The sequence below is a fragment of the Solea senegalensis genome, linkage group LG16 (genome assembly GCF_019176455.1).
Source record: "Solea senegalensis isolate Sse05_10M linkage group LG16, IFAPA_SoseM_1, whole genome shotgun sequence".
Taxonomy (NCBI): domain Eukaryota; kingdom Metazoa; phylum Chordata; class Actinopteri; order Pleuronectiformes; family Soleidae; genus Solea; species Solea senegalensis.
In genome coordinates, this window is record NC_058036.1 from 11,876,446 (window position 1) to 11,900,034 (window position 23,589).

The window sequence follows — 23,589 nt, forward strand, 5'->3', positions numbered from 1 at the left end:
GTGTCAACAGAGGGGGTTTTGGGAATGAAGATGTCACACATAACACTGGAAACCAAATGTGACAGAATCCCTCCCAGGTGCAGTAATCAGCTTTTACACACCCACCTGAGCAAGGACATGTTGTCTCAGGAGCATTTTGCTGCATGCAAGTATGGCAATAATAAGTGGTAGTGTAATTTAATTGTATTTTTGATTGTTCTCTTTGCCAAAATGCGAAACACGGACAGTTTTCAGTGGTAGCTTTTCATAAGTTGTTCATAAGTTGCTCCATGTTGTTTTAATTTCTTTTTTTTCTTCTGAAGCCTGACTTGACAAAAAAAAAAGTATTACAACCCAAATGTTCAGCCTTTCTGTAAATATGGGATTACTGGGCCAGAAAATGTTTGCTAATTATGCAAGTGTTTATTATTTCCCAGTACATTTTACATATATAATTAGATAGCATTTATTGTAGTGTAATTAATAACGTTTAATTTCTGGTCTTCACCAGGAAACAGCTCGTGGTGTTTACAACTGATGCTAGTTAGGAGGTAAGTCTGGCTTACATATGGCATTTCTTAAGCGTGTATATTTTGTATGTGAAACATAATTGTATTTATGAACTGGCTAATAACTTTTAATATGTGCCTTTTTTATTTTAAATGGTCGTTCTGCCATGGCCAAGCTAACAATTTTGATTATTTTCCTGATGAGATGAGACAGATGTAAAGACAAATGTGTCATCTGTTTCTTGTTATGTTTATATATACATATAGATATGTGTGTATATATATATATATATATATATATTTATTTTTCCCAATAATTTAGCCAGTCCCCTACATAGGGATTAATGAGGGACACACACACACACACACTCCAAATGTCTGTACGTGATTAGTTAACAATACTCTGCCAGACCTGAGCTGAGCTTTGCTTTGTCTGGGTGCTTCAGTTTCAGTGAAAAGGGAAATTATCCCTGAAACTGTTCCTCCATTCTTCCGCTTGAATGAATCGCTGCTTCTCCCGTGAGCTACAATAGCTGTCTCGTATTGACAGCGCCTCAGCATCCTGCAAAACAAAAATGTGTCACTCTGTGTTCCTCGCTCATCTATCATGCAACTTCTTTTAAGGAAAACAATTTTTTTCCCTGTTTGCTCTTTCGTACATGCGGTTGCATGTGGCCTGACCTTGTGGCATTATGTCCTCCTTGGAACAGAGGGACCTGCTGATGTAAGTAGTACAAGTATCCCAGTCCCAGTGTAGCCTGCAGTGCATCGTCCAACAGTGAGGCTTGGTGTGTGTTTAGTTACTTCAGATGCAGATAAACCGATATGCGCAGTGAAAGTGAAAACATGAAGAATCCTGAGTAATTAAGTATAGATCCTCTGTTTTGTTGGTATATATCCAAATTCACAGCAAGGGAGAGCATCACTGAGCAAGGTGAAAGTAACACTTATTTGTTAGCTGCAAATGGCCGTGTACCAGATGACCAGAACATAAAGGGAAATGACAATGATTTTTCATGTAAGGTCAGTTTATTAGTCATGGTAAACACGACTCAAAAGAAAAAGAAAGTGACAAGTTAAAGAAATGCTTTGTGGTCAGATGTACTGATGTCATGTGTATAGAAATACCATTCTCCTTTGAATTGATTCTGGAATCGCTTCACCTGACACTTTGAATTCAGTACCTTTTACTCTTTGTCATGTAATGTATAGGTTAAGTTGTGAAAAACAAGTCCACATTTGGTTGCTTGGTCTAACTATACCACCAGTATGTCATGTAATAATCTGATGAAGCTGATATCAGATTTTTGTCTGCACCATAATCTCTATCATACTGAATTTTGTACCAAAATCTGACTCTTATGAGTATTTTCTTACTTTAAGGATCATGATACAGTACATTGCCCATCTTGAAATTATAACATAGTGTGAGTCAGTCTTGGGTTGTAGTCTGGGTCCCAAGCCTTGGTTTTTATAGGTAACAACTGATAAATGAAAATTGCTGTTTATTGCTGGGTGTTGATGTAAGTTTATTAACAGCTGAATTGTTTAAAAGTTAAAGTTTGTGATATTGGTTGCTATATCAAACACAAATAAATGTGTCTTCTTAGCATAGCACATGCTAGATATCAAGTTAACAACAGTACCTACAATTATTTCCAGCCTTCTTTGAATTTGAATGATTTTGAGGTTTCTGTATGCAAAATAGTACAAATGTGTACACAACAGTTTTCAGTACCCATGAGCAAAGCCTTAAACCCCAGCAGGCCCAGAGAGGTTGCTTAGCAACCAGCAGACCAGACTGTCGCTGCACCGGACACTGTCCAGGTGTTAATGTGATGCATGTATAAAAATGTTTCTGAATGAGCTGCTGTGGCTCACTGAAACTGACATAATTAAAAAAGGTTCAAAGAAATGACTCACTTTCTGAAATATTGTAAGCGAAAATGATTATAAGAATAAAAATGTTAGTACTCAAAGTATGTGTTTACATAAGAGTCATTTCTATTCAAAACTGCCTCAGTCATATTTTCAATAGCAGTTTCACTGCTTGTGAAAATTACAGCCTCCATCACTTTTATGGTATGTTTCATTGGGGTGATAAAGTCATTGGAAGAGGTTTTCTCAAAGACCAGTGTTATTCAGAATCCTCAACGGACCCATAAGGCCAAATGTTACTGAAAGTGGTGAGCAGACTCAGTTAGCATCACGGTTGAACATAAGTAGCAATAAAACTGTAGACGTTCTTTCGTGGCCATGGTAAATATGGCCTTAGCCGGCGACCGCTGCTTCATCCTCTGTTCGTCTCTAGCGTCTCTCTTTGCAATCTTGTCAGGGCCGAGAGACGTAACAAACATTAGAGTGCCAGCTGATCCCAGAGCCAGCCCCAAAGCACACAGCATCTTTGTGTCCAGACCTGAATTGATAGCTGTGGAGGTTTGGCTTTGGACAAGGCTAATGTTCAGCTATCTCAGTGGCCCCCTTCTTTCACTGACTCTCCCCCAGCGGCTGCTCCGACACCCCTTAAAGTGCTTGATGCCCCTGGCATTTATGAACAGTTGCACTGACCTTCTAGATGGAGTTGCAAGTGTGTCATTATGTTTATTTAAGAGTAGAAAGTGTTTGTTGAAGGAGAACAAAAATCTGAAAAGCAATCAAAAGGTTAGAGTCCTTCTCTAAAGGTATACTGCATGAGCTGCAGTTCACACTAGGTGATTTATTTATAGCCTTTGAAGGGAAAAGAAAGACCTTTTAGATTAAATAAAGAATTATGACCTGGGTGTAAAACTTTATTCTCATTTAATGCCCTTAACACTGCATAGCATCAGCTACCAGCTCACCAAGCAAAATCATATTTCCTCTCTATTGGTGTGAGGTTGGAGATGATGTTTAGGATGTTTATTCAATGTTGATCAGGATGCTGTTTGTGCAGGACACCATATATCTCTAGCTGGAGTAGATGGGGGATGTTATGGGATATGTTATGTCAAAATGAGTTTTCACTGGGAGAGAATTAGCTCAGTGTTCTGCATTAATTGAACTTTCCATCGATGATGGAAATGGGAAGGAGATGCATTACAAATGAGCAGCGTCCAAAGCAGGGATCACTTTGTCCTGTTTGGACAGATTGTGCAGCATATGATTCAAGAATTGTCACGGCAATGTGTGCATACAATTGTCACAGTGTGGTGAATTAATTTCAAGCTGCAGGGCTTGACATTTGGTTATTATTTTGCCTCTGTTTGGTGTGAACAGAAATTATGTGCCATTATTCCAAGTCATAGTCAAGCAATACTATCTGACTGAGGGAGCGTAAGTGTGTATATTTTTTCATTAAACTGCTGAATTCCCTTCTTAAACATTTTGTGGTCACTTCATGTTGTGCAGCGCAGGACTGTTGTTGGGTGACGCAAGATCTAAACACATGCTTAATCAGCATTGTGTGAACTCATTTGACAATGACTTTTACATAGTGGACATTTGTTTAAATTAAAAGTTTAAAAGCACTAGATTTAAGTAAGGTCACTCTATTAAAACGTTCCATGCTTCACTATCATGACTAATCTCCAAATAAATGCCTGACCGATCCATTGAGTCAGTCCTGTTTAAGTCCAGATGAAGGGTCGTTTCCTTGCCACATGAGTTTGTTTCTGTGAGTGACAGGTGCAACGAACCATCGATCACATTCATTCTTGATCAGGTTCACTTTCCCCACAAAAGCAGCTCCCAAGGAAGCAGACAACCACAACCTTTGAAATTACAGGAGATAAATGCAGAAAAGAAGGAAAACAATTAGCAGCAACATTAAAAGCTAAACACGCTTTGTCACCACATCATTTAACATTTAACTCTGCGACTAAATCTTCAAATGACTCTAATCATTCTTTTCTATGCAGATGATCCTCACCCCTTCACAATTACCACAATCTTTTGTGAATGATTAAGTCCTTTAAATTCGTGATAAGCAATGAAATGGGTGATTAAGAACAAGGCATTAATATACAGTAATATTTGTGGATGCAGACTGCCTGTGAAACACCACCTTTCAATTAGAACTACTACATATGCCATATATGCACTGCAGAATTGCTGTGACAGGCTTATGCAGCATGTGTGTCATTACACTGTTGCATTCATTTGTCTCCAGAATCAGTCTGACCAGAATTCAGTCTTCTACAGCCAAACAGGGTTGGGGTCTGTGTGAAAATCATGTCTGATGCTCCCTGAACCATTGCTTTCACAATATTCACTATATTTAGGTAGTCAGCTGATCTCAATTTTTTGAGCTCACACCTTTGCTAAACTAAGGAAATCCCAAATGATCACAGTGTCCACACAAGCGTGCACAGTAGGCACTAAGCCAAATATTGGACTATGTGACATTTTTGGCTATAGACATACAGTCATAGAGGGTTATTTTATCTTGATTGTTTTATCAGATTTTGCAGTTCAAACTAATGGTGCAACATAAATGATACGCTATGTACAAGGTATACACGGGAATAAGATTCTGTTTTAGTTTTAGGTTGGTGAATAATTATTTCTTTACAACTCATATTCTCTCAGTAAAGTACAGTATCACAAGCCTCAGAGGCATTTCAGTTATGCAGATACGAGAGCTGCTTCATAAAAATTACACTGTGGTTTAATGTCAATAATCCTCATTCATGAGGAGGATCCTAACTTTTTTTGTTTTCTTCTTCTCTCTGTTGTTTTGCATCTTTTCACTGGGGCAGGAATGCGTTTTGTTTTGTCTGCACAGTGCAAGTGAGCAAAGGCATCGGAATGAAAGTGAATGTGACACTATCAACCGGCAGTACAAGTGCCTGTCTCGTCGGCTCTGCTCGTTCCACAGAAGTTTCAAGGGTTTTTAATTGGTTCCCTTGTTTGAAGCTGTGCTGATCAAATCAAATCAATGTTTATGTCACTTAAAGCAAGATGTCTGCTGAAAACGGTCAACCACACCCATGTAACTGGCAACGTTGTTGGGACAAAAATAACTGTCGTTTTACACTGTAAATGTGTAGAAGTGTGAGAGTGTAAGGCTTGTTTACCAGTGAAAATACTGTCGAAGGTCGAGCCTGAGGACACGTCTACTGGTGAGTGAATGAATGAGTTTTCATTCATTCACAGTGAAGGATTGTATGTGTTGTGCTGGCATGAAATGGAGGAAAACTATGCAAGGCCAAATATCTTCAGAAGCTTTGTAATGCAGTATAACTATAATTCCACCAAAAAAAAACAACACGTTGATAAATTCCCCTTTGCCCAGAAAACAGTGAAGGCTTCTTTTGTTAGATAATTTTATTCATTGAGTCGCAGCATGTCTGAGTGTCTTTCTGTGTAAAAGCTGAAGACAAGCTGTGTCAAATGAACTGCCCCACCACTGAACACCACTTTATATTTGTCACAAAATGTTTAAATTTAAGATGTGGGAATGTTTTCAGAAGTAGAGTATGGAATAGTAGTATAAAGAAGTAGAATATGGAATAGTAGTATAAAGAAGTAGAATATGGAATAGTAGTATAAAGAAGTAGAATATGGAATAGTAGTATAAAGAAGTAGAATATGGAATAGTAGTATAAAGAAGTAGAATATGGAATAGTAGTATATAGAAGTAGAATATGGAATAGTAGTTTATAGAAGTAGACTATGGAATAATAGTATATAAAAGTAGAATATGGAATAGTAGTTTATAGACGTAGAATATGGAATAGTAGTATATAAAAGCAGAATATGGAATAGTAGTTTATAGAAGTAGACTATGGAATAATAGTATATAAAAGTAGAATATGGAATAGTAGTTTATATAGTAGAATATGGAATAGTAGAGCGCAGAATATGGGTAGTATAAAGAAGTAGAATATGGAATAAGTATAAAGTAGAATATGGAATGGAATAATAGTATATAAAAGTAGAATATGGAATAGTAGTATAAAGAAGTAGAATATGGAATAATAGTATATAAAAGTAGAATATGGAATAGTAGTTTATAGAAGTAGAATATGGAATAATAGTATATAAAAGTAGAACATGGAATAGTAGTTTATAGACGTAGAATATGGAATAGTAGTATAAAGAAGTAGAATATGGAATAATAGTATAAAGAAGTAGAATATGGAATAGTAGTATATAGAAGTAGAATATGGAATAGTAGTATATAGAAGTAGAATATGGAATAGTAGTTTATAGACGTAGAATATGGAATAGTAGTATAAAGAAGTAGAATATGGAATAGTAGTATAAAGAAGTCGAATATGGAATAGTACTATAAAGAAGTAAAATATGGAATAGTAGTATAAAGAAGTAGAATATGGAATAATAGTATAAAGAAGTAGAATATGGACTAGTAGTACATAGAACTAGAATATGGAATAGTCCTATATAGAAGTAGAATATGGAATATTAGTATATGGAATTAAAAGCTCATAGTGAGCTGGACTGAGCAACAGTTCTATTTACTTTGGCAGAGCTCATTTGGTCAGAGAGGAAAAAATGTTATTCTTTCAAAAGTAACCTCTTGATCTAAATGACAAAATATTTATTTAGCTCAGGTCTGCAGTTCAAAACTGAAATGTCTTTTATAAAGAAAAAGCAATCGCAAATACAGTCATCCAGTCCTTTTTAAATGTATTTATTTAGTTTAATAGAAGGACTGCGGCTGACAATCTTCGCAGGTTTTCCCTGTGCACATTCACCTGAATCTCTTAGCCGTGAATATCTAAAATTAGCTGCATCATCTGCAACTTTCCTAATGCTGCCATTTCTGTGGTAGAGGAAATGACAGCCGCATGCCAGAAGGGCATCATCTCAAACCAGACTGTTACCCCACACCACCTTTCTCACACACACTACCTAGCATTAGATACAATTCCATCATTATTTATGACTGCTCCATCCAAGAACATAAAAACATGAGTCTGCATTTTATAGCACTACAAACAGCCACTATTTTTACTGCTCGTCATGTGACTGCCCCAGAATTAATGGGTTGTGAAGGGGTATTGAGGGGTTGTTTATCAAATTCTTTCTTTGCTGATGGGCTCTTTTTTGTAAGACCCGAGATGGAAACAACCAAGATTTTCCTCCTGGTGTCTGTGGCCCTGTGATACATTTTTAAAAAATGTCTTGATTCTACCTTCAAAACTCTTAAAGGATGGTATACTCACTTTCTGTAAAGTCACGTTATAGTGTGCAAGGCAGGGGATGTGGAACACCTGCCGCAACACTTTTCTACAAGACAACCGTCACACTCCAGAGTGACACAGCAGTGCATCATGTCCAACATCCATCTACCTGCAAAGTTGTCCAAACAAACTAGAACGCGGTGTCCTTGACTTCACAAAATCAAAACAGAGTGAACATTTTTGAATGCCAGACCTTGAGGTTGACAGATTTCATCCATGCAGTAAGCCCACTCTTGCGGCACCATCCCTAAAAACAGCCAAACATTTCTTTTAGGCTCAATCTCACTTCAGTAAGTAAAGCATCCAGATGTCTGAATGTTTGCTTACTAGTTGTCTTACCTGATCAGGCATTATTATCTGATTTGAACAGTTTGAATGGGGTGTTGGTGCCAATCCCAGCTGAGAGACATATGATGAGCACTTTATAGTTTGGCTTACTTCAAGCACTTACTTACTTCCAGCTCTTGTTTGTACCCAAATGTTGAAATGCACTTATTGTAAGTCGCTTTGGATAAAAGCGTCTGCTAATGTAATGTAACAAACAACCATTCATGCAGTGTCCAATTCGCCTAATCCTCATATCTGCGTGTTTTTGGACTGTGAGAAGAAACCACGCACACACAGGGGCCCTTGTTCCAATCGGGTCGTAAACCTGTGGCCAGGGACCTCCACACATTATTGTTTAATTAGTTCAAGGTGCGTTTGGTAGCAATGTTTGTCACCTTTTGAAGCGCTGTTGGTATATTGTTGATTATTGGTATTCTAGGTCTAATATGTCACTGAGAATAAAATTGTAATTCTATTCTAGGTCATTGCGACTTTGTTTTATTTTAGAAAGAAGAAGCAAGAAGCAGCTGCTCTCTATGTTATTTTTTAGTGGTGAGTAGGGCTGTGCTATTCTGCAAAATTTGGTATCGATCCAATACCAAGTAAATACAGGGCCAGTATTGCCGATACCGATTACTTTTGTGTAAGGGAAAGCAATGTATCATAATTAAGTGAATGCATCATCAATATGCAAATTTGACTGAAAACTTGAATTATTTAATTATTTTGTAAGTTTTCCTTTAATTAATCATGTTTATGATGATAATTAAACACAGGACAAAGTTTTCAGGCAAATAAAAATACTATTATTAAGTAACTGAGAAATATTGTTTAAATTTTTCTGTTTTATTGAGTTTCGTCTCTCACTTGCTAACTGACCTGCATTGGAGAAAATCCTTTCTCAGGTATGTTGCAATTACTGTCAGAAAAAATAAAAATACTTTTATTAAGTAATTCAGAAATGTTTATAGAAAACTTAAAACTTAAATTTCCCTTTTGGGGTGGTAATCTGCATTTGCAATTAACAACATCGCAAACATCGCAGGTTGCTGTGGTTTGATTTACAGCTGTAAAAAACCTCCAAACAGCGCTCCTCTTCCGCTCTGCCATCACGCAGCCACAACAGAGTGCTGCTCGCCTCGCAGTGAGTGAGTGAGTGTTGCAGTGGAGGGGGTTGGCAGCGGAGTAAAGGGGAGGGGCTAAAGTGAGAGAAGATCGGTGTTGTACGGCCAGTCGGTCATTCTGTAAATGCCTGGAGTTGTACTTAAGAATTGATCTCATCACACAAGTATCAATCAATACCCAGTACCAACGTTAGTATCGGTACTATCGGTACTTTACATCGATCCGCCCAGCCCTAGTGGTGAGTGAAAATGTCTGCCACACAGGTCATCTATATTGGACTGACATCTAATGCTATCATTGCAATTCCATTCACTGCAATTATCAATAATTGCAATTTTCTTCTCCACCAGAAACTAATATTGAAAGATCCATTGGTGGAGACCATAAGCCACAAGTCAGTCAGTCAGTCAGTCATCATCTAACCGCTTTATCCTCCACCAGAGGGTCGCGGGGGGTGCTGTGCCAATCTCAGCTACATCGGGCGATAGGCGGGGTACACCCTGGACAGTTCGCCAGTCCATCACAGGGCCACACACAACTAGAGACAAACAACCATTCACTCTCACACTCACTCCTATGGTCAATTCAGAGTGTCCAATTTACCTAATCCCCACATTGCATGTTTTTGGACTGTGGGAGGAAGCCGGAGAACCCGGAGAGAACCCACGCACACACGGGGAGAACATGCAAACTCCATGCAGAAAGGCCCTTGTTCCAACCGGGGCTCGAACCTGGGTCTTCTCGCTGCAAGGCGAGAGTGCTACACCACCGTGTGGCCCTAAGCCACAAGTCATATTTAGCAAATCAATGCACATTACAAGTCAGTTAGTCAGTCTGACATTTATGTAAATTGAATGGCACAGTGGTCTAGCTCACAGAGCTAGCGCTAAATGAAAATACAAGATGCTGTGCTATAAAGGAATTGAACATGCTTTTAAAACCCAGGACTGCATTTGACACTGATAAAAAAAAATAAATAAGAGTTATTGATCAGGAAAATTGTCAACTGAAGATATATCATGATTCTGGGGATTTTTTTATATATATATTTATATATTACTGTAATATATATATTACTGTATTTAACCCTTACGTTTGAAAGGGTTAAATACAGTAAGCTGTCTGTGTTACATGTAAGCATACAAGGCTGGGATCCTTCATTTCCTTTGCCTGATAAAGGTCTGAGCAACAAAATGCAGTAATCCATAAAAGTTGGACAGTGTGCAGGATCTCGTTTTGTTGCTCTTGTTGTTTGTTAGTTTGGAAATGAAAGACGTCCCACTGGGACACATGACTTCAAATATGTGCCAACTGCACAGTGGAAATCCTCTTTATGTATGTAAATATGTCAGATTTAATGTGCGGGTTCAGAAAAAACAGGTCAACTGCTTTCATTAGGAGTCTCCAGCCCGTCTGATTAACAGCTCGAGTAAACACAGCACTGATAACTGCACTCTTTAAATGTCAGTCACACCGGCCCCGCTATACTTCTGAGACTGCAGCTGTGAGTGAATGCTGTGCAGAGCAGCATGCCCACTCAGAAGGGAGAACATTGATTTTTTTTTTATCCTTAGATAACTAGGCTTGACCGACTTGGGTGCTTGCCTGAGTTCGATTGCTTCCTCTCTGTGCTGGTTGTCTGTGCAGAACGCACAGCTGTACGCATCGAAACTGCGAATGTCTGTGGAGAGAATGAGTGAGTGAGAGATGCCCAAACATGTTCAGTTGAAGTCTTCAGACAGGCCCATCATTAGTCTGATGTTCAATCAAGCAGACTGGATGAAAATTGCAAGATAACATTTCAGATCCAATTAGCTGGAGCTGTGGAGTTTTTGACAATTCTGTGTGTCGGGAAAAGCAGTGGCAGCTGGGGATGCGTTATTAAAAACTGAAAGAGGAAATTCAGCACTGTGTGACTGTCGGAGCTGGAGAGTTCAGACAATTCATCTTGCTTTCTCCCCCTGAACAAAACTAGAAAAGTGATGTTTCTTTAAATTTCATCAAAAGCGAAATAGGCTTTTGTGTCTTTGTCTTTTTCCAAAAATGCCTCAAGGATGCCTTTTTTTTTTTACATTGGGGTCAGTTTATGCGTCATGAGAAGTGTTACTCAGCCTGTGGGAACTGTTGTGTAAGTGTTGAGAAAACAACACTAATGATGTCATTTTGGCATTTTTTTTTATTTTATTTTTGACTAAATTAATTAAAAAACAAGCAAAAAAAACAAACGTCATATGCCATCTGGCACCGATCAGCTGAGGGTACTGAAAGGAAAAGCACTGATTTGACCATGAATCTCAAGACTTCTTGAACATAATATTGGGGTCATTACCACTTTATTACTAAAACAAGGGAAACAAGGATCCTCTGCAGGCCACATATATTCTATGTGTAAGCTCATGGTTGGTTGGAATAGCACTTTAAACTGTGAGGCCAAGACCATTATAAGGCCATTATATATATATATATATATGTATATATATATATATATATATATATATATATATATATATATATATATATATATATATATATATATATATGAGTGAAACTGTAGGCAGTTGACAAGATAAGAAAGCATTGCATCAGAGGGGAGAAACAAAAAGAACTCCCCCACAAGTTCAGATCAAGCAATTATTTGTGTTTCCATTATCAAATGCTATGAATGGTGCCAAAAAAAAACCTGATCTGGACCGTCACATTTTTTGACACCCTTCCGTTGGGGTGTCAAGTACATACTGGTCCGGCACCTACGGGGTGGAGGCTCTGTGGTCTATTGACCGGTCGACAGAGAAGCATCACTTACACAGCCACAGTCGGGAAGAATTGCGGTGATTCTCCGAGCAGCCTGGAGTCGTCTCTCAGTCAAAGCTTGTCTTTTTCTTGTGACAAAAAGCCACGTACTGGACGCTCGATGTCCTCCATTGTTGCTCTTTGCTTACTGTGTCGCGTTCTTCTCCGTTAATTCTAATGCCAAACAGTATGACGTCATACAGTGGAAACATGAGGTCGACCTGGGGTACCATTCCTAACTGCACCATGTTGAGTTGAACTGTGGTTTACTGCTTGGTGGAAATGAGGCTTATTGTGGACACTCGATCAAATGCCCCTCCACTTCCATGTGACATTGTTTTGCCAAGAACTACGTCACCTTCCACATGTTGACGGGATTTATGTAAAACTATGTGGCTGATACTTCACAGAAACATTAACGTGGCAGGTTTTTATGGGAGTAGCATAGCTATCACAAGGTAAAGGACTAGTAAGGTACAAGCACAAAACCTGCGCATTACTTCCCCTTCTAAACTTTTTGCAGGTGTTTGTTATGACTTCAATCTTATAAAGCTTACATTTTACATTATAAGCAGTTGGGAAACTTCAGACAATTCAGATATATATCGCTGCACAAGAGTGCAACAGACATAATTAACATAATTTCAAATGTACCTGTCCGAAAACAAAGACTACATTAAAACATCACTTGATAAAAACAAAAAAACAAAACCATTTTACATAATGTGGAACAATAAAGTGTCATTCTGAAATGACGGTGCTTTTCAAGATGCACGTCACAGTTAATTTGTTTCTCTGTTGAGTTGTGAAATCCATTTGAGTAAATGAGAGATTGCTTCTTTTTTTTTTTTACATTCGCTCGCTCTACAGTTTCTGCCCACTTTCCCTTTGAATGTCACACAATACTTCCGCACAGAGGCAGTGAAACAAGACATTTCAAACACACGTCAAATCTTAGATGTCACGAATGAGGCAGGCTCGGGGTGAAAGCCAAGCCTAAGCCTGCTGCTCACAAACACATTAAACCTAAAGATAGTGTATGAACCAGACTGCTGACAGACGCTCAAGCATGTCGGCATGTCGGTGTACTGTAATGGATTACTTGACAACAACAGAGGAGTGGTGTTTTCTGTCTCTTTCCCAGCACTCAAATCCTCCTCCATTTTCTGCAGCCTAATTGTGGACGGTTATAAATAATAGAAAGGGCCGCAGATTGCAAAGACATGTACTACAAACAGTGGCGGGGCAACAAAGTAGTGTCCAACTCACACATACGTGGTGGAGGACCGTAATAAAAACGCTTCCCCATTCACTTTGAAGTGCTGCCAAAGTGCATTGTGGCGTCAGTTACCTTGGCAGCGAAAGTGTCAGCCAATCAAATCATGTTGTGCAAATATAACTCACATGAAATTACAATACGGATGCATTACGTATATAATAGGGGAGTGATATAATGGTATGGTATTTTAATCATAAAACATTAAATATACGATGGTTCTTTATTTTGCGATGTCTGCAAAGAAGAGCTATCCACCTTCATATTCTTCTTCTTATTATTACTATGATGATGATTATCTTTATTGGAACTAGGGGTTCTATTTTTATGTCTAAATGCTTATATTAACCCTTTAAAACCAAGCGTATCGCTGACAAAACATTTGCACAAGCACACTCTGCATTACTGTAGTTACGCAATGTTTTGTGCCATTGGAAAAATTTGGTTTCTGAAAGCTAAGAAGATGCACGTCAAAGCCATTTCACTCTCACTGTTCCAGGAAGCCGGTGTATCAGTGCCTTTGTGGCTAGAGTGGAAAAACTGTAACACCTGTACATAGAGTTTCCATTTTGCTCATGTCTTAGGCTGATGAATACATTTGTTTAACCGATGAAGGTCGAATACCGAAACTTTGCAGTGAAAAATGCATTTGAATTTCAACAGAAGTACCATGCTATCGCCTCTGTACTCTGTACTGTACTGTAAAGTGTTGCCATGGTAACTGACATACTTGAAAGAGGAGGAATGGAGCCATCTTTGAATCCCTTTCCAGTAATGCAGGAATGTATTCACCAACTACCTATCCACTTAGCGTAAAGACTTCCCGTCACCACCATGCCCTGTATCAGCTGATAATATTGCTCAACCTAGTTGACACGATGTCATTACACATTAATGGGGAGCAGAGCCCATAACCCTCTCTTATTCTTTGGAAGCTATTTAAATCTTTCATGAGTGCCGGCCATAGTTTCGGATATCAGTGTTCCGTGAGAAGATTTCTCTGAAGTTCTAAACTGAATGGAAGCCCTTTGTCAGAAAGTGGCAGATGTCGGAATAAAAGGGTCAGTTTACCGGCGTGAAAATGTTATGGCTAAAGGTCTGAATAGAAACTATGTTTGAGGGAGCACTTTTTCATTGACATTTTTCGTCCATGTCAAATACATTACCATACAGCTAAACTGCATTCTCATCATATTTTATTTTCTCATATTAATTAAAACATTTTTTTTTCTCATACTATAAATTAAAGTTGAATGACTGAATGATAACCACTTTCTGGTTATGAATGTGTTTAGTTTTCAGCCCCAAGGGCTTTTTCTTCCCTCATAGAATCAACATAATTGACATAAAAACACATTTCAACACTGAATCTTGTCATAATCACAGTAAAATCTATAGAAATCATACACCACGTTTAAACATTAAAAGTAATTGTCCAAGCAGACAGTCACAGAGACACTGTGTGGTCTGAACCATGGTCTGCATTCTTATTTTTCATCTCTGGAACCCACTGTGGTATTAGTTGGTATTTTGCATATCTTGTTTGTACTAAGAGTTTATTTGAGTTTTCAAACCAGTCCATTCTCCTCTGACCTCTGGCATCAACAAGGTGGGCTTTTATTTATTTATTTATTTATTTATTTCCCAGAAAAGTGCTGCTCTCTGCATTTTGTGTTCCATTTTGGGACCATCTCTGTAAACCACAGAGATGACTGTGTGTGAAAAAATCCCAGTAGATCAGCAGTTTCTGAAATACTCAGACCAGCCTGTCTGGCACAAACAACTACACCACTTTCAAAGTCACTCAAATCCCATTTCTTCCTCATTCTGATGCTCATCTTGTACTTCAGCTCCTCTTGACCAGACTCGTTAAGAAACGTCTTAAGAGGAACATCTTCGTATCCCCTGTGTGGCAAGTCGTTTGGCACGCCGTGCTAACGTTTACCTGGTTGCACATGAAGGAGTTGTTACAGAAACTGACAGGATACTGACTTCAAACGAGAACAGTTGATGACTCATGGGTGAAAGCTTAGCTTCCTGTTAAAGCGGTGCTGTCACTATAACTTGCTTTCAGTGTGTTGAATGCCGTCACCCTCTTCTGAAATCCTGGCTGATCTGACACTGATTGAAAGGTGACAGTGTAGAGCTGCTACCTTTTTTACGACTACCTATTTATATGTCTATTTAGGGTTATTTAAAAAAGTAAAACTCTGCGGTATACAAAACAGCAATTTTATTATTTCCAGTTTGGCAGTTAAAGGAATGAGTATCCTAGAATAAAGGATAAAATGGAAGGATGACAATAGATGGCATTTTTATTGTGTGTAAAGGATCATCAACTTTTCTATTAGCATACAAGCTTACCCTGCTTACCGGCACTTATATGATTGGCTGCTGTTTAATCTCCTGCAGTTTCAGCAGAAAGCTCACACAGTGAATGTAGACACATTTTTTTCCTTGATGAAAATCTCCCATCATATACAGAACTACTTTTGTATGTGTTTCTGAATAAATCAAGCCTCCAGAGAAGTCGGCGAGCCTTGTTGTGTCTCCTCTGGCTCTGTCTCTGAGTGTTTGCAGTGAATCATGGTCAAAATAGCACAGACGTTACATCAGCCACCAGAAAGGCACCATGTGTTTGCTTTTCACTAGACACGGACCTCAGGTGTTTGCTCCATGCTCATCTTGGCATCCAGACAAATCATTTCATTCAATTTCCTCTTCATACGTGTTGTCGCCGCCCTCTGAGTGCTGTACTCATTTGTGTGCCGTGACAAAGCCTAAATCATTTCTTTTTGTAAAGGTGTCAGAAAATATTTCAGCCGGGTTTGAGTATGAAATACATTGGATTTTACAGTGAAGGTGCAAACTTTGCACATGCACTATATTATACATTCTGAATATCATCCATCTTCACATGCATGGAAAATTGCAGTAACCATCATTTAAACGAGTGTTGAGTGTTCAAATCCGGAAAATAAAAGATAAACAAATGAAAAGAAAAAGAAATACAATTTCAGCATTAGCTGTTCCTACTAAAATGATTTTGTTATGTAATTATTCCTAATTATGTACTATCGCTGTAATCTACTTACCCACATAATTTCTCATTTTCAGCTAAGAGCTCTTTGCTTTTAATAAACAAATACCACACATTGAAACAGTAAAAATGTTCCCATGCATCCTGTTAACATTTAGATGATAATGAATAAATTTATCTCTCTTTTTGTCTTTTTGTCTTTGTGTCGTGGTCTGCCCTTTGGCAGAAATATCATGAAAGGGTGATATTTAACATCCAGCCTAACAATATATCAGGGAAGAAATATTAACATTAAATTATATTCTGCAAGAACTGCTCCTCCTGGAGTCGTAAGTCATTATTGTCTGTTTAGCGGTGTTTTGTCTCTAATATGTTAAAATTATATTGATACTATGGCTGTTTAATTTTATATTTTGTTGTAAGAGTTGTAAGGTTTGTGTCTAATTAGAGTGACAATGATTCATTGATTAATTGATCATTAATTACAAAATTAATCAGAAAATATGTTGGTGATCAAATAAGCTGTGTGTTTTTATTGAATAATTGAAATAAGATGTCTCATTTTTAAGCTTCTTAACCCTTTAACACCTAACACTGGATTTTATTTTGCTTGTTTTAACCATAAATGGTAAGTAAGTGCTTTTGCCCCTTATTCCCAGAATAACTTCCAATATCTGGCATTTTGTTTTTACAATTTACTAAAATACAGCAATTTAAAAAGAAGAAAAACAATGCAGTTGTACATGAACAACAGGTTTTGCATGTTAAATATGAAATTTGAACAGTATAAAACATATTTACACTACCATTTTTTGAGTCTTTGTCTCTCAATGTGCAGAAAACAGGCCAAAAAAATGAAAATACTGTACAGGTGTTCTTCTCACTTTGTCCTCTCTAATTCTCCGACTTCCCGCAGCAGCATGAGTTAACTCTCCATCATAACCTTTGACGTGTCATTTCTCAGCTTTCACAAACCGTTGTGTAACTATGGTTAAACATAGTTAGCCATAGTTAAACAGCACATTTGAACCAATCAACTAATCAATCATTCAAATACATGATCAACAACTTTATCAATGAGGAAAACAATCAATAATAAGATCTCCTTTTTGTGGGATCAAAAAATACATCATCTTTCTAAGATTACACAAGTTAAGATAAAGAAAGTACAACGTAATTGGGGTGCTTCCCGCACATGGGGAGCTGCAGCGTCTATGCACGCCGCCATACTGACATACTTTCTTTCTTTTATCTGTTGACGTTACGCTCACATTGGTGTTGTAACGACAGCAATCCTTTATGATAAGATATAAGATATATCAATAAGTAGAAATCATTCATGAATAAAAGTGAGATGAACATCCGTCCATGCTTTGAGTTATTCTGTACACACAGAGACAAAGACAGGGGCGGAAACAACTCCCCACTCCTGGCTAAGTTTGTGCACAGGGTGATGAATGGCAGTGAAATGTGGTGCAGACATTCATGGTCCCTTGAGGATGTATCCTAATGACTGCTGTGCAGCCTACTGAGCTCTTAGCTTGTTTGTGGACCCTTTTGAGTTTTTGTTTTATTATCACTTCCTCTAAAGGGTTAAAAATGGGGCCATGTTTTCAAAATCTATTTTCGTAGTCGTCTCTGTATGACTATTTACTTTATTTTAAAGTAAACATTACAAAAAACTCGATATTACAAAATGATCTCTCAGTATTTTGACTTTCAGGATAAAAGATTGTTAAAGAGAAACTAAACAGATCCCAAGAAATGAACCATCGAGAGCGATCAATCATCTCATGGGATTCAGCATTGTCAGACTGTTTCCTTTTGACTAAGCATTTCTCAGCAGCAGGACAGAGCTGATAGTTAAATTTTGTTATGAAAGCTCTGAAAATGTGGGACTTTTTTTTTTTTTCTTCTTCATTTTGCTTTAGTTTGTATTGATTCTGGTGCCATTGTTCGTCATCTTGTGTTTCAGGCCATCGGTTTTACGTTCAATGATGATGATACAAAAGTGTGAATCTTTTGTACCTCTTCAGCCTCTTTTGTAAAGAGATTGAATAAAAGATGGGATGAGGCCAGCTGAGGTCTAACCTGCTGCAGTGCATCACATCATTTGGAGGTAGAAAGTTTGGTTTACTTATGTCTTCCCTATAGACGCTGAGTGGCTCCAGCTTGTACTGCTTGCACATAATGGTGTGTAAAATAGACTTTATCTGTCTAGACTCCTCTTAAAAAGACTCTACATAGTCACATAGTCCGTTTTACACCACCGCTGTGCAGCTTTTTAATTTCCATTGTACCACAGTGAATGGAAGACCTCAAGGGCACATGCACTGCACATTTCACTCAACTATTGCAGACAATCTGGCTCGTTTAGAGCCGTTTATGTGCTCTGTTATCGTCAGCAGATGTCTAATTGGGGTTAAAGGAATAATGGATGAATAAACTAAGCCTTGAGGGAAAACACACATCTCTGGACTGGGATTTGTCTGCTATGTGTAGCCTGTCGGAGCTCAACAAGAGCTCACTGGTATGTTTTATTCAAGGAGGATCACATGTGCTTGTGGAATGTAAGGGATGAAGGAAACATCTTCTGCCACTGGTCAGAGATACAGGAGATACTGTGCATCAATGGGGAAGTATAGTATGAGTGTAAGCACAGTCAGTAGAAGGAGGCATCCCCACTGTGTTACTGTGTGCGGTAACATAAGGGGGGCTTCATATCTGTTCCATCAGAACACTGCTATTGTTGCTTCCCCTCTCACTCTTCGAGTGTAGCTGTTCTTTCCTACTTTCCTTCGTCACTTGTGATGTAAACCTCATCAATCTGTGCCGCCACAGACATGAAAACATAACAGCGCTACACTGGGAAATATATGGATGGATTAATGTGGAGCTGATAGGCTTAATCAGCATAGTGTGAACTTCATTTATACTTCAAAGTTACACACTACAACTTTAACTGTAGGGAAAATTGAGACTCCAGTTGAGGAAGACGAGATACAACACTAATGCACACGTCACTTCCTTTTAGACTGGCACTGTGTACCTGTTGCATTATGTATCTTTAGCGTTTTTATTAGTCTTGATGATCACTCAAAGCTGCTCTATGTGCAGCGCATTTTCTATCACACACATTTTTCATGCTGCCAGCACAGCCACCAGGAGCAACATCTCACCCAAGGACACATCAGCTTGTTGACTAGTGGGGTTGGAAATTGAGCCTGCAACCTTTCAGATGAAAGACAACATGCTCTCCCACTGAGCTACTTACCTTACTACTGCTCTGCATCACAAATCGACTGACTTTGCATTTAACAACTGTGAAAATCAACACTGATTTTGCATCACAGCACCTTCCGTCTTTCAGGAATCATTTTGCAATATCATCACGCTATGCAATAATATTGCACAATGCAGTATAAAGCCACATTCATTTATTGCAGTGGAAATTACTTTATTGCAGCAGGCCTACTTTAATGATAATGTTACAGCTGGTGTGGAAAAGTTTCGATTTTTATGCTTCAGAGGGATCAAAATCGCACATCAAGCTGTTCCATTCGGATTTCACCCAAAGTGAAAATAGCTAAACAGCTACGGCCACGTTTTCAAACGACTGTGTGCTGTGAGAGAGATCATAAGATGTGAAAACATTAGGAAACTCCACTTAAATGGTTAGAAAAAAAATGAATCTTGTGTTGTGCAATAGCACTGGTGGTGGGCCCCTTGTTGGAGATAGCATGACATAATTGATTTTCACATTTAGACACAATTAGAGATACAGGTAGACAAAATAACAACAGAGATGGGTAAATACAAACCCAGGTTTCACAATAAGTAAGTATATGTCCTTACAAAATAATTCTTATTTTGTAACATTTGGGATTGTGGTGTGCCGTGGTGCAAAACAAGGTTGGAAAACACTGAGCAAGGCTAATTAGCACCTCTAGGTAGTTATTCCAGACTTTGTGGAGAGAGCCATCACTTAATTTCACTGGTCACTGTGACACAAAAGCTGGATAGAATTAGCAGTCAAATCAGAAAAAAGGCTTTATGTCACCGAGTGTCCCTCCAGATCTCGCTGCAGCTGTGGAGGTCACTCTTCACTAAGGTAGAAGGTTTGAAAGAAAGGCTAAACTTGTGGATGCCCTTGCTCTTCTATTGGAAGAAGGAAGCAACGGTCACTATGGTAACTGACACTTTGCATACGGTGTTACAGAATAGGAAAAGAGAGGCTGTTCACGTAACATGGATCAATGTAGAAAAGGCATCAGAACAATCTATGGAAGGAAAAGGAAAAAATAACAAAAATAAAGAGGCATAAAAACAGGTATTTAAATAAAAAAATGAGTGAACTCAAAATGCACTAAAAACAAGATAAGTTATTTAAGACTTAAGGTGCAGGATAACCACAGTAATTAACTTGATGATATTTTCTACAGTTTGCAAAGTGATGGATGTTACTTTCATCTCTTTTCCGAAGAAGCTGTCTTTTGCGTTTGCATTTTGATTTTGTTCATTGCAATCTGTGGATGTCTGCATGAGGAAAACAAATGTGACTGTGTTTCATCTAAAACACTTTAAAAAAGTAACGCTTAGATTTCCAACCTTATTTCCTCTATTCTCCAGTTGCACTTCCTGCTGGGATCCTCTTACGCCTGCACTGATGCAGACTCACTGTGAAAGGGCTGGGCAGTTCACTGGCACGCCGCACTCACACTGGTTTGGGATGGCAATGCTCTGCATGAATGTGCAAATGGAGGGGTAGCACATAGAGTAAGCGGATATGAGACAGTTTGAGATTGGGCCAATTAGCTATATTTCATTGACAGGCTATTAAAAAGCAGATAGCTTCCGGGAGGAAAGAGAGTAGGATTCATGCCATATACTCCTTTCTCTTTCTACATATAATGTATTGCATTTTTGCTCACTTTTGTCATAAATCAATGTTCATATATTGTACAAAGGTTAAAATCAAGCTCAAGTTCAAGGCCTAAATATGACATTTAGATATTAATTCACGGCCCCTGAACTGCAACTGCATATATATATATATACACACATATATATACAAATAAAGTACACAATGCTAATAGTAGTAGTAGTACAATGTGTAGTTTGTTGAACATGAACTGAGACGCTGCATGCTTTAATAGCCACATTGTGACAAAGCTGTCCACTATGTCACGGCTAATGAGACGTTTAATAATAGACAGAAAAAAATCAGATCTGCAGAAGGAGGAGTTCCTGAGTGTGCAGAGTGTTGTTTGTGGATTTAACAGGTCACTGCACCAATTTTACACTTATAAAACAGAGTTGCGTTGACTAACAAAACTGAAGTTACAGTTTTTTTTTACTTTTTTGTGGCTATGTTGTACAAAATCAATGAAGTAACCTTAAACTGTGGATTAGGGTAATATTTGGGTGTGTGGCTGAAAAGATGGCGAGAGGTTTAGAGCTGGAACAGTTGACAGGTGGTTCTACTAAACAATCAAGCAAGTCACTGTCCAAGGTCCTGCAAAATGAATGGGCAGACAGGACACCTTTTTCCCTTCAATCTTCATGTTTAAAATAAGAAAGAAGGATTATGAGTATTGCTATCAGTATTGCATAATACTTTTATTCATTTGTTGTCTGTAGCCATTGTTTCTTGCAGTGGGTGTGGGATGTGATGGAATATCTAGTTAGCTGTTGGAGGAAGGTCAGGGAGGCCCAGGAGCAGAGGCAGGGTATTGATGCACTATGCATCGATGGGAAGATGGATAAGCAGCACATGTTAACAATACTGCACACATGGCACAGACTTACTGTTATAAAACTGATGTGTATATATATTATATATATATATATAACAGAAAAAGTCAATGTGCATATCTATTCATCCCCCCAAAGTGAATACTTTGTAGAGCCACCTTTTGCAGCAAACACAGCTCCAAGTCACTTTGGATAAGTCTCTATGAGCTTGCCACATCTTACCACTGGGATTGTTGCCCATTCCTCCTTGTAAAACTTCTCCAGCTCCAATGCAGCTCAAGTTGGATGGTTTGCACTTGTGAACAGCAATCTTTAAGTCGGACCGTCCTACCCTCAAATCGTGCACAGAATGGTACAGGTTTTGCTCAAGAATATCCCTGTATTTGGTACCATGCATCTTTCCCTCAACTCTGACCAGTTTCCCAGTCCCGGCTGCTGAAAAACATCACCCAAAGATGGTGTTCTTTGGGTGGTGTGATGTGTTGGGTTTATAGCGATATAGCGTTACATTTTTGTCTCATCAGACCAGAGCACCTTCCTCCATACATTTTGGGAGTCTCCCATATGCCTTTCGGCAAACTCAAAACGTGCCATTTCCGTTTTTTATTGCTAAAAATTAGTTTTATTTATATATTTTTCTCATTTCACTTCACCAACTTAGACTTTTGCGTTCTGATCCATCTCATGAAATTCAGTGAACTAAAGGCTGTAATGTAACAAAATAGGTACAAAGCCAAGGTGGTGAATACTTTTGCAAGGCACTGTAAATTGAATATACGACCATATGTCCATATGTATGTTCATTTACGTGTATAATCACTAAACTGTCTGTGGCCTAGAATAAGCCTTTTGTATGTACTTGCTTAATGGAGGTTACCATGTTTCAACAGTAGTCTGAATTAAATTAAAATAATTCATAACACTTTACATGGTAAGATCAAGACCGTACCATTTTTTTACATTTTTTTTTACAGAAAAACCCAACATGAACACAATGAGCAAGCACTTGGCAACAGTGGCGAGAAAAAAAAAAAACTCCCTTTTAACAGGAATGAATGTCTCACAGAACCATTCTCAGAGTGTATGAACATCTGCATCGACCGACTGGGGTAAGAGAGAGGAAACCAAGGAGGGGTGGGAAGATAGAGGAGCGATAGAGACCAGGAGCATTTCAAAAATCGGTAACATTATTAACAAGTATCTTCAACGCTATCATCTCATCCAGGGTGGGACATCATGCCTCTTGCCCCAACACCATCTGGGATTGGTTCCAGTTGTGGCTAAAATTGATTGTTAGTAGTAAGAGTAGCTATATAATATATAGTAATAGTTATAGTGGTAGTATTTGAGCTGTGGCGTTAAAACTCTGGATTCAGTTTGTGCAGTTTTAGCGCCCCCTTGTGACGAGTTCATTAATACTGTTTAGTTTAATCAGGCATGTTTGTGGCCACCTAACTCTAGGACCCATGCCTCTATTTTGATGGAAAGTTCTCCCTCTGAATTGTTAAATCACTACGTGTGCGTGCATTACCAAGTAAGTGTCTTAATATGAAGACGTATTTGTGATCATAGGTTGTGTATGTGTGTTAAGAATGATGCTAA

At 38.3% G+C, this 23,589-nt stretch overlaps 1 protein-coding gene across 2 annotated transcripts in view; it reads left to right on the top strand.

The window, feature by feature from the left end:
- Nucleotides 1-23,589, top strand: part of LOC122783332 (leucine-rich repeat and fibronectin type-III domain-containing protein 2) — a 162,217-nt gene that overhangs the window by 17,899 nt on the left and 120,729 nt on the right. The window contains exon 2 of one of the 2 annotated variants that reach the window (XM_044048063.1): nt 491-530. The exons of the other annotated variant lie outside the window; for it this stretch is intronic. The gene's annotated coding sequence lies outside the window, so the exon portion shown is untranslated. The remainder of the gene's footprint in view (nt 1-490; nt 531-23,589) is intronic. 2 annotated transcript variants of the gene reach the window in all.